Genomic DNA, 10,193 nt, shown 5'->3' with positions numbered 1-10,193 from the left:
CTCAACAGTATACCTCGAAAAGGTTATGAAAACGCTTTAAAAGACGTAAACTTTGTATTTCGCTGATATTCATTAAAAGGTTGGCAATTTTTAACCGAAATTAGTAAGCCCTTGCTGTTAAGAAACGGTATCGATTCAGACCAACATGATTGCAGTCTGACCAGGGTCTATACTGATGACTGCTCTAGAGTACTATTGTGACTCTGATATCTCTTAAATTTTCAAAGGATGGCTCCACTTTCTAAGCAGGACAAATCAGTTGCATAAAGTCTATTTGATAATAGAACAAGTTATAGAAAGAGCATCGAAACATGAGGCTATCTGATTTATAGAAGAGTGCTTATGGTATGAATCAGATTTCCGAGTGTTTTGATGTTCTTTTTCTTTTGTATCATAGGCACAAAAAACACGACGTCACAATTTGAAACCAGAAAAATATATAAGCAATGTAAGAACATATAAATATGACTTTTCTATTGTTATCACTCTCAATGTCGAGACAATAAGTTAACACCAGAAAAAATGAGCCAATCAACACGCATGCTGTATTCTCTCTCCCCCCCCCCCCCCCCCGCCCTCGCCGATAAACAGTGCAGTCACTTAAGTGAGTGTAACTTATACCTTCAATCGGGTTAACGCCCTTAGGGTATTGCACTGCAGTGCATATATAATATTAAATTTTGACGTGACGTAATTTTCATTTTAGAATAATAGTGCGCTAAATGTTAGTTACACAATAAAAGCGTTTCATTCATTTTTAATGTAAACAATTTGTTTCTTCTTCTTTCCTTTTTACAGGAGAAATTTGCAATTTTTGGGGCAAAAGTGTATTGATCGAACTTGTTATATTTCACATTTTACAGAAGAAATGGAATCGCAGTATCTCGCAATCGACAAAAACGGGAATTAAGTTAGTTTTAAAATATCTGTAAAAGCATAATTTTGTAAATGATGTCGTACATCTGTCTTATAAATGCTAATTCTGAGATTACAATAAAGCATCATTTTACAAAAGAATATAAAACAAAGTGTTTTCTTAATTTTAAATTTATTCTATACACATTTCACGTTTCGTTTATGACTTCGTTTATAAACATTCTCTATGTAAACAGACGATTTACTCTTACCTGATTAAGTTTGTTATAACAATATGTTCTACGATACGGCTATAAGTTTTAAGACATACTGAAATTTTCATTTCTGTTACGCAATTTTCACTTATTTGTGATATACTCGTACATGTTTATCTTACGCGAGAAGAATCCGTATACACTGTATATCAAATTTGCGGTTCAACAACTTTCTTTGTAACAAACCCGGAACCATATCATTTTGAGGAAAAATCCCGCTTGAATTTCAAAAAAAAATTGTTTATCTTAAAATTTATATTATCACATACACTTGCACGCTTAAAGGAGCATTTTGAATTAATGCGTTTGAAGATTTGAAGTCAGGGCTTAATAAATAGTTTGCCAACGATTGAATAGGCCTACGCAACTTTCGTTATTGTTTTAGAAACGGTTTACCACATCGGTAAGTAGTGTTTTTTGTTTCATGAAACTAAAATTAAAAATTGACTGAAATGCATTTGTTACTATAATATGACACTATCTTAAAGCATATCTCTTTTATTTGTGTAAAATATATTTACTGTAAAAACTGTCGAACCACTTTTGTCGAAAAAACTGTAATAGAGAAAGCATATTTTATATTAATGTCCACTTTTTTTTTCCTTAGGTCGTTGTTCAATTTATTCATTATTCGTTTTTAACAGGCGAAAAATGTCCCAATATTGCCCTTAAGACTTACTGCCGGAATGAATTTTGATGATTCCCAACAATATTGCTCTGATCATCCCCTGATAAAATGGCCTCTAAGCAATGTTGTCCTTATGCGTACAAATAGATAAACTTTAACCATCTTTTCAAATTTGATTAGTTTGTAGCAAAAAAAAGATAAATATTATAAGGCGGTGGCGCGAGCAAATGATTATCACGTCAGCAAGGCTATATTCTCAAATATATCCGTCTGCAACTTGTACAACGAATTAAAAATAATGTAAATTCTTAATCGCTACACTTTTTAAAGAAAACCCAACACATAAAAGACTTTTTTCAATGTAGCGCGGGAAAAGCGCAGGTAAAAAGATGAGTGCTGCTCGAACGTTGTTGTTAAATAAGAAGTAATTCAAGCATTAAGACATCATAGCGGTGAAAACTTTTGTTGAAGTAATATCATTTGAATTAGAAATATACCAAAAAAGAACAAAACACAATAACAAATTTTAGGCACACATATACTTTGAAGAAAAACATTGTTATTTGTTGCGCTTAGGTTCTTACGGTATATATTGCAAAGTATTCAGAATCCGAGAAATTTATTTGCATTATTATAATGCTCACACCTGAACTTAGATTATACATCAAATCAAAGGAATTTTGGGGAAATCTTAGACAAAAGGGGGTTTATAAAGTGATAGAATGCCATTAAAATGGGATGATATACTGAAGTCAAAAATCTTTATAATTAATAATATTACCCATCCAATATTCCCCTTTTTGATTGATCCGCTTGAAGAAATTTATATAACCGAGCCAGACAGGTAATAAACACATAAATTGTATCATTTGGGTACCCCACGTTGTAAACAATATGCGCTGTAACGATGCGCGTGCTGTTCGATGTTGCGTCCCGGTGAATCTTATTTCGACGTTTAATTTACAACATTGACTTATTTTAAAATCGTCTTAGTCGGCAGGGGACGAGTAATAAACAACATTATTTGGGTTTTGGAGTGATATCTGTGGATATATACCTGCCAAGATAAAATATTCGATTGAATGATTCCTGACAGGCTATATGGCCGTGTATAAACGGTCGTTTGCAATATAACTAACTATCGTATTGCGGCTGTGTTTCATTCTTTAAAGGACACCTGTATGTAATATGTGAACGCAATTTGCCATGGTCATAAGGACACTTTTCTGAAGAAAAAAACTTGGACATTTAATAAATAAGCCTTTTTTTTCGAAAATTAGGGCATTTTGAATTACCTGTAAAATTATTTTCTTTTTCTTTCTTTTTGTTTAGAAGCAAACTATCAAATTAAGCTTGGATGAAATGGTCGTTTTTCTTGAAGTAAATTTGACTGATTTTTACTTTCATAAGCTTTATCTACCATAATCTTGCATTAACTTTATGTTTACATTACCATTATATTGTATTAACTTTAGGTTTACATTTCTTTTATTATGTATTAACTTTATGTTTAAATTACCATTATATTGTATTATTTTTAAGTTTACATTACCATTACTTTGTATTAACTTTAAGTTTACATTAATAACTTTATGTTTACATTTCAATAATCTTACATAAACTTTATGTTAAAAATTCCATCATATTGTATTAACTCTATATTAATTTTACCTTTATCTTGTATTAACATTATCTTTACATAACGACCATTTTACATAACTTTATGTTTTATTACCATCATCTAACATCAAATATAACTTTATATAACCATTAGCTCACATTAAATTAATTTATGTTTACATAACCATCATCTTATATTAAATTTTGTGTTTACATTACGGTGACCATCATCTCACATTACATTCCTGTGAACATTACCATGCTCTTACAAATAAAATTTTATGTTTACATAACCATAATCTAACAATTAATTTATGTTTTCATTACCATCATTATAAATTGAATCATCACATAACATTAAATTTATGATAACATTAACTTCCTCTTCCCTATTAAATTTATGTTTACATTTCCATCATATAACATTAAATTATGTTTACACTACCATCATCTTACATTAAATTTATCTTTACATAAACATTATCTCACATTAAATCAATTTATGTTTACATTACTATAATCTTAAATTAAATTTTGTGTTTACATTACCATCATCTCACATTAAATTATTGTTTACTTTACATTACAATCATCTTATATAAAGTTTATATAAAGTTTATGTTAACAATTCCATCATATTACATTACCTTTATGTTTACATCACATTCAGCTTGTATAACCGGAAGAATAATTGACTTTCATATTGTACTGTCTTAATATTCATGTTTACAATATTCATGTTCAATACCATCTTGTTTCACTTTCAATTTTTTGTTTGCATAGAAATACACTTCTTTTCATCATTTCGATTAAAAATAGAGGGTAACGAAAGCCCAACAAGACAAAATTGGAAATGTTGCATACTCAGTTTGATTGAGTCTGTTCATGGACAGTAATGGAAAGTGCAAGTTACTGTCCACGCCCCAAGCACCGGCCTAGCAAAATTCAACATTTAATCATGTTAATGGTGAAAGTATGAATTTAGAAACATCCGCATATATGTTCATACGGCAGTTATCATGAAACTTTCAACGTGACTCTTTCATGCCATTCCATGATAAGTTCACCAAGTAAAAGAATGAGTGTCCCCTAACGAGAAAACAATGAGCGCAACTAGATAAAATTGAATTTTGAAAGGGGATCGGAGGTTATGAAGCCTGCATATCACATATATGACGTGAAAAGACAAATTTGAAAAGCAGGCAACGTATCCTAGGGGTGATTTAACATTATTCAAGTAGGAATAATATTGGAACCACCCAGCTAGAAAAAATGCCGAAAAGTAAAAACCTACTTGAATAATGTTGAATCACCCTTAGGATATGTTGCCTGCTTTTTAAATTTGTCTTTTGACGTCTTATCTGTGATACGCAGGCTTCATAACCTCGGATCCCCTTTCAAAATTCCATTTTATTTAGTTCCACCCATTGTTTTCTCGTTTAGGGCACACGCTTTTTATTACTTGGGGACCATACGCCGCTTTTCATGGAATGGCACGGAAGTGTCACATTGAAGGTTCCATGATAACCGCCGTATGAACACATCTGCGGATGTTTCTCAATTCAAAATTTTACTATTTCATGTTTAAATGTTGAATTCTGCTTAAGCCGGTGCTAGCGGGCGTGGACGGTAACTTGCACTTTCCAGTACCGTCCATGAACAGGCTCAATCAAACCGAGCCTGCAACATTTTCAATTTTGCCGTGTTGGGCTTTCTTTAGGGATTCTGTATTTATCTATTTTAAAATACTACAAACACAACAATAATGTCGTGCTGGGCGATCTTTAAGGATCGAAAATATAACATCCCTGATTGAATGAACGGGGCTACTTTTTACAGCCTCCACATGGCACAAACATTGCTGATTTAGCGTCTTACAAAATCTTGCATAAAGCAAGCAAGGCAAAAATGTGTATAGTTTCATCTTTATACACCTTTAACTGATTAAAGTACAAATTTACAAATGTTTTTTAGAAATATGACCGGCTTGTTTATAATAGAGGAAATTCCCTCTGATACCCGTTATTATAATTATTCAAATTAACTAAAATCTTATGACCCGTGCTAATAGATTTCCACGAAAGGCAAAAAAATAATTCTACGTATGCATAATATTAAGATATATTTGATACGTTTAACAAAAACTTGGTAAAATAATATAAAAATAAAAATATTGTACATAAAGAGTGTATGTAATAGATACAGTTAGAGTTTTTCTTCAAAAGTGTCTTACCGATGTAAGAATGCAGTTCGCTAAAATAAGCAACAAATTCATCGAGGCGAAGCCTTTACGTCTGTAAAAAGAGACTTTTGAAGAAAATACGAGTACAATTGTAATTGTATCTAATTTATACGACGATTAATTGTAAGAAAAGATAAATAAATAAACACATTTCATATTAAATAACGTAATCTAAAAGGCTTAGAGCTAAGATATTTGATGTGTAGCATTGCATTAAAGACTAAGTTTCTTCAAATCAAGACCTTGGGGTCGAAATTTGCCGTGCCAATGGAGTCACTTTGTTTAAATAAGTGGGAAAACTCTTTCCCAGCACATTAAGTTTAGAAGACTAAAACCGCTTAAGCCGGTGCAAGGGTTCGTGAAAGTTATACCATTTCCCTTCCTGAAAAAAAACTTACATTAAATCAAGTCAGTTTTTATTTAATTTCTTTGATAATGCTTCCGATGGATCGCTTTTTACCAGGTTTCCATATTGAAAGGGCCTAGAACTTAAACACTTTTGCTTATGAAGCATTCTAAACCACTATCATATTTGTTAAAGTCATTGTTCTTCCCCTCCGCCCCAGGGTCGATATCAAAAAAATCTTCTCTTCTAAAATAATTACGACTAGTCCTTAGAAAATTTTCAAGTATGTAGCAAATCTTAGCCCCATTTGATATAACATGTCAATTACCAGGTTGTTTTTACCTTTTGATTGGCTTCTTGTTTTAGAGCTAAAATATTGGAATTTAGAGCACAAACCTAATATGTCATGCCATTTGAACTACTTTTTCGAGTTGAGCTACAACTATATAATTTGGACCATACGCACAGTTTCTGACTTAGAATTGAAGTTTGACATCAGTTGACCAAGGTTCAATTTTGTGTCAGTCTCAGCTTTTAGTTATAATACAGTGTGATTTCTTTATTCATTATCATCTTTGCAAGCAGGATGGCACATTTAAAGTAACAAGCCATCATGGCAAGGATTACAGAAAGTCTATGGGCTTCTGCATATGTAAAAACATGTAAAAAGTTCATGCTTGAAGTGGTATTTTTTTGTATAAAAGTAACGTTTTATACGGTAATCAGCGTTAAGTTTCGTTATATGGTTATCGTATAACTTTGTTTTAAACGTTAGAGTTTGATACTATTTGACAATGACCATGGCCATCATAACAGTCACATGGCACCCTGAGTCACAAACCATTGATAAATTATAAATCCTTATTAATCCTTGTCATTTAGAGTCATTATAGACAGTTGTGCTATCTAGGGTAATCTTCGTCGTCGTCGTCGCTGTCACCGTCATGCAAAACCTTTGATGTAGCCCGTTATTCAAACATTCAAAGAAAATGTGTCAACATAATTTTGAAATGCTTGCTTATTACCACAAGGTGCAGTTGTTGGGCAGTGCGCATTAAAAGCAGTGTTTTGAGTTACATAAATGCCCTTTATAATTTTTAACAGATGAGCAATAACATTGCATGCGGTGCTCTTTTGTCTCAGACAAATTTCAGAACGGAAATAGAGAATAAGTTAAATAAAAAAAGAAATAAACAAATAATATTGTGATTATATCCTATTCAAGAAGGAATGATCAAACTATCTGAAAAGCAATAGACTGTATAATTATCACGCAAAGATACCGATATCAAATACTTTTTATGTGTGCTAAAATGTTCTAAATTTCATAGCTGAACATTCTATGACAATTTTCATAGGTTTTCTTTGACATAATCCGACGTTATCAACTGTTCATATACTTTGCCAATAATTTAGTTTAATTTGTTTTCAGTTGTGCATGATTTAAAACAACATTAAAGTTAACATCTGATTTTATCATAATACCATGTATTGTTTTCTCCACAGAAACCAAATATGACTGACGGTGACATTTGCATTCATGTAGAAGAAAGCAGTAATAATAACAACGAGACAGGTACAAAAGTTATATGTTACAGTTAGTCATGTTGAACTGCCATAATTGTCCCTTTGCCCTCTCTAGGTTTGTTAGATGCCCCACTTGGCTCCTTTGGTCTGGGTTTTGTTGGACGATAGGTTCATTGAATGCAACCTTCTAGATCTAGTTTTCATATTTTGTTATGTATTATTAAGACAATTTGCCAGTGACGGTTTAGTATTTAAGAAAAATATCAAAAAGAACGTTTAAGATGAGGGAAATATTATATGTAATCAAATGAAGGTATACGAGCTTTTTTCTTCTTTCATCAATGTATTTCCATTTTAGTTGTTTTTCACTTCAAATCACTTGCCCCTCACAGCTATAAGTTCGAACGAATCCCGAAAGGGAGTTTGGATTCGTTTACTTTCATGTTAGGAAGCTATCCAGCTAGCTTATGCAGCGTCGGTGGTTCTCGGTCTCGGGTGCCAGTTCGTATCTGAAGTAATTTACGGAAAAGCACCCAGATTCTTCATTCATCAATAAAGCTGTAATGTCTCCAATAGAGTGTTGGTGCTACTAAAAGACAACAAAATCATCTCTATATTATATGTTATTTTGGTTTTGGAGTGATTTATGTGGATATATTACCTTCCAAGATATTATATCTCCCGAGCCGTTAGGCAAGGGTGATATTTTATCTTGCCAGGAAATATATCCACATATATCACCCCAAACCCAAAATAATTAATTTATTACCCTTCCCATGCCGAGAAAGACTATTTTAAAATAAATCATTGCTGTTTCAATTGAAACGTCAAAATAAGATTCCCTTTAAGATAATCCTTCACCACAACATGACGTCACATAAATACATGAAGTATTTGCTTTCGTACCTAACGAATGTAAACAAGAGAAAAGGAGTAGTCTGTTGAATACACTCTTTTTGTAATTAATATCAAGCTTTGGCGAGGCCTTTTTTGTTTTCAATACTGATGAGAATATTAATCATTACTTTATTTTGGCAAAAAAATTATTTGACACTTAAAAAGTGCTTGTATATCGGAATTTACACAGCGTTAAATCGAACCGTACGCGCATCGCCACAACGGGTAAATTTAGTGTGTATATTACCCGTCTGGCTCGGTAATATCAATTTAAGAAGGTGGAAAAAATCTGGAAGGGTAATAAATTACGTATCATTAGCATTGAAAGTGGGGTCATGAAAAAAAGGGTACATATCTATTCTATTTGATATATAATTATATTTTATTGATATACATGTTGATGTTTGATACTGTTTTTCCCCTTCATTAGACCGTTTACACCAGGGAGAATCAGAGTGTTGTCCTGACTGTACCTGGAGAAAACCTGTAAAGTCGGTTCATAAAATTAAGAGGGGCGATCACATCTGTTTTAGGCCATATTGGTATTCTCCTTACAGACATCACGCAATCGTAACGAACGTAGATTCGACGCAAAAACAAGTGAATCTTATTCATTTCACTCGCTTGGATGGCAAGACTATTACTCGTTCCCTCTGTGGACAGAATTTCAAAATAAAACAAACAGATATGAAGTTTGAAGAAATGAACGGGCTACAGGTAGTCAAATACCCACATTCTAACCCAGAGCAAACAGTTAAAAATGCTGAAGAGGAAATGAGGAACAGTAAGGCGGTCACTTACAATATTTTCACTTACAATTGCGAGCACCTGTGCTATCGATGTACCATTCGGAAAAAGAACAGTAAACAACTGCAATCGCATTATCGTGCCTGCGTTCAGTACTGTTCTTTCTTCTCTGCATGGGCAGCAGGGTGGTTAGATATTTTTCAATGTTTATACTGATGTCCATTATTGATATAGCTCCTGTATATGCAGAATACATTGCGCATGTACTTTTAGAATTTGTTTGCGGTTTACTCTTTTTGTATTGCTTGATCATGTGCCTTCGTTTCCCATGTCAAAACGTGCCTACATTCCAAAGATGCTTCTTTCCCGAAAGATGCAATCGTTGCATTAAACGACATAATATTATTAGATGGTTTCGCTTCTTTGTTTTTGTGGTTATTCAATGGACTTCTTTATATTTAGAAATGTGGCTTATACAATATGAAATAAGTCAAGCAACAATAGTTTTAATTGGACTTGCTATCAGTATAGTCACATTAGTAATCGTCTTTTTGATTCCTGAGGTAGTTTGTTGCTACCGGAAGAAGTAAATTGAGGGTGTTAGGGTGCAATCAGATTAAGATCAACTACTGGACATTTCTTTTCGAGCTTCTTGATAATTCTACGCTTTAAGATTAAACAGACACCAACAGGAGGTCGCCAACTCGTGACCTTCCAATCAGCCAAACAATAGCTAATATTGTTTTAGTCATCAGTTTCTATTTTTAACTTTTGCGGAACCAAATTTCTGAGCCAGATTTTCACAATTTCAACATATGATGGGTGAATAAAATTTGCATTCGGAACTCTTCGTCGATTATTTATAATAATCTTGGAGATAATATGAACTGAAACAAAGACAGATAGTGTTATATGTTTAAAGTGAGAAACAAATGTTTTGTATTTTATGTGATATCCCTTGCAAAATCAAGTATATTTCTGTAATATTATACATGTATTCTGCAAAGAAGTATGTCTGATAATCAGAATCAGTTGAAGAATTAACAGTGACATACA

General features: G+C 32.7%; 1 long non-coding RNA gene across 1 annotated transcript; it reads left to right on the top strand.

Annotated features, from left to right (window-relative positions):
* The first annotated feature begins 1,402 nt into the window (after positions 1–1,402).
* On the top strand, positions 1,403–9,309 carry LOC132747673 (uncharacterized). Its single transcript, XR_009628149.1, has 3 exons — positions 1,403–1,533; positions 7,473–7,542; positions 8,821–9,309. It is a non-coding gene; the product is annotated as an uncharacterized LOC132747673 (long non-coding RNA).
* The last annotated feature ends 884 nt before the right edge of the window (positions 9,310–10,193 follow it).

Source organism: Ruditapes philippinarum, unplaced genomic scaffold, assembly GCF_026571515.1.
Source record: "Ruditapes philippinarum isolate M1 unplaced genomic scaffold, ASM2657151v2 ctg111_1_1_1_1, whole genome shotgun sequence".
Classification (NCBI taxonomy): Eukaryota; Metazoa; Mollusca; class Bivalvia; order Venerida; family Veneridae; genus Ruditapes; species Ruditapes philippinarum.
The sequence above is the reverse complement of the archived record's forward strand: the minus strand, read 5'-3'. Positions and strand labels throughout refer to the sequence as shown.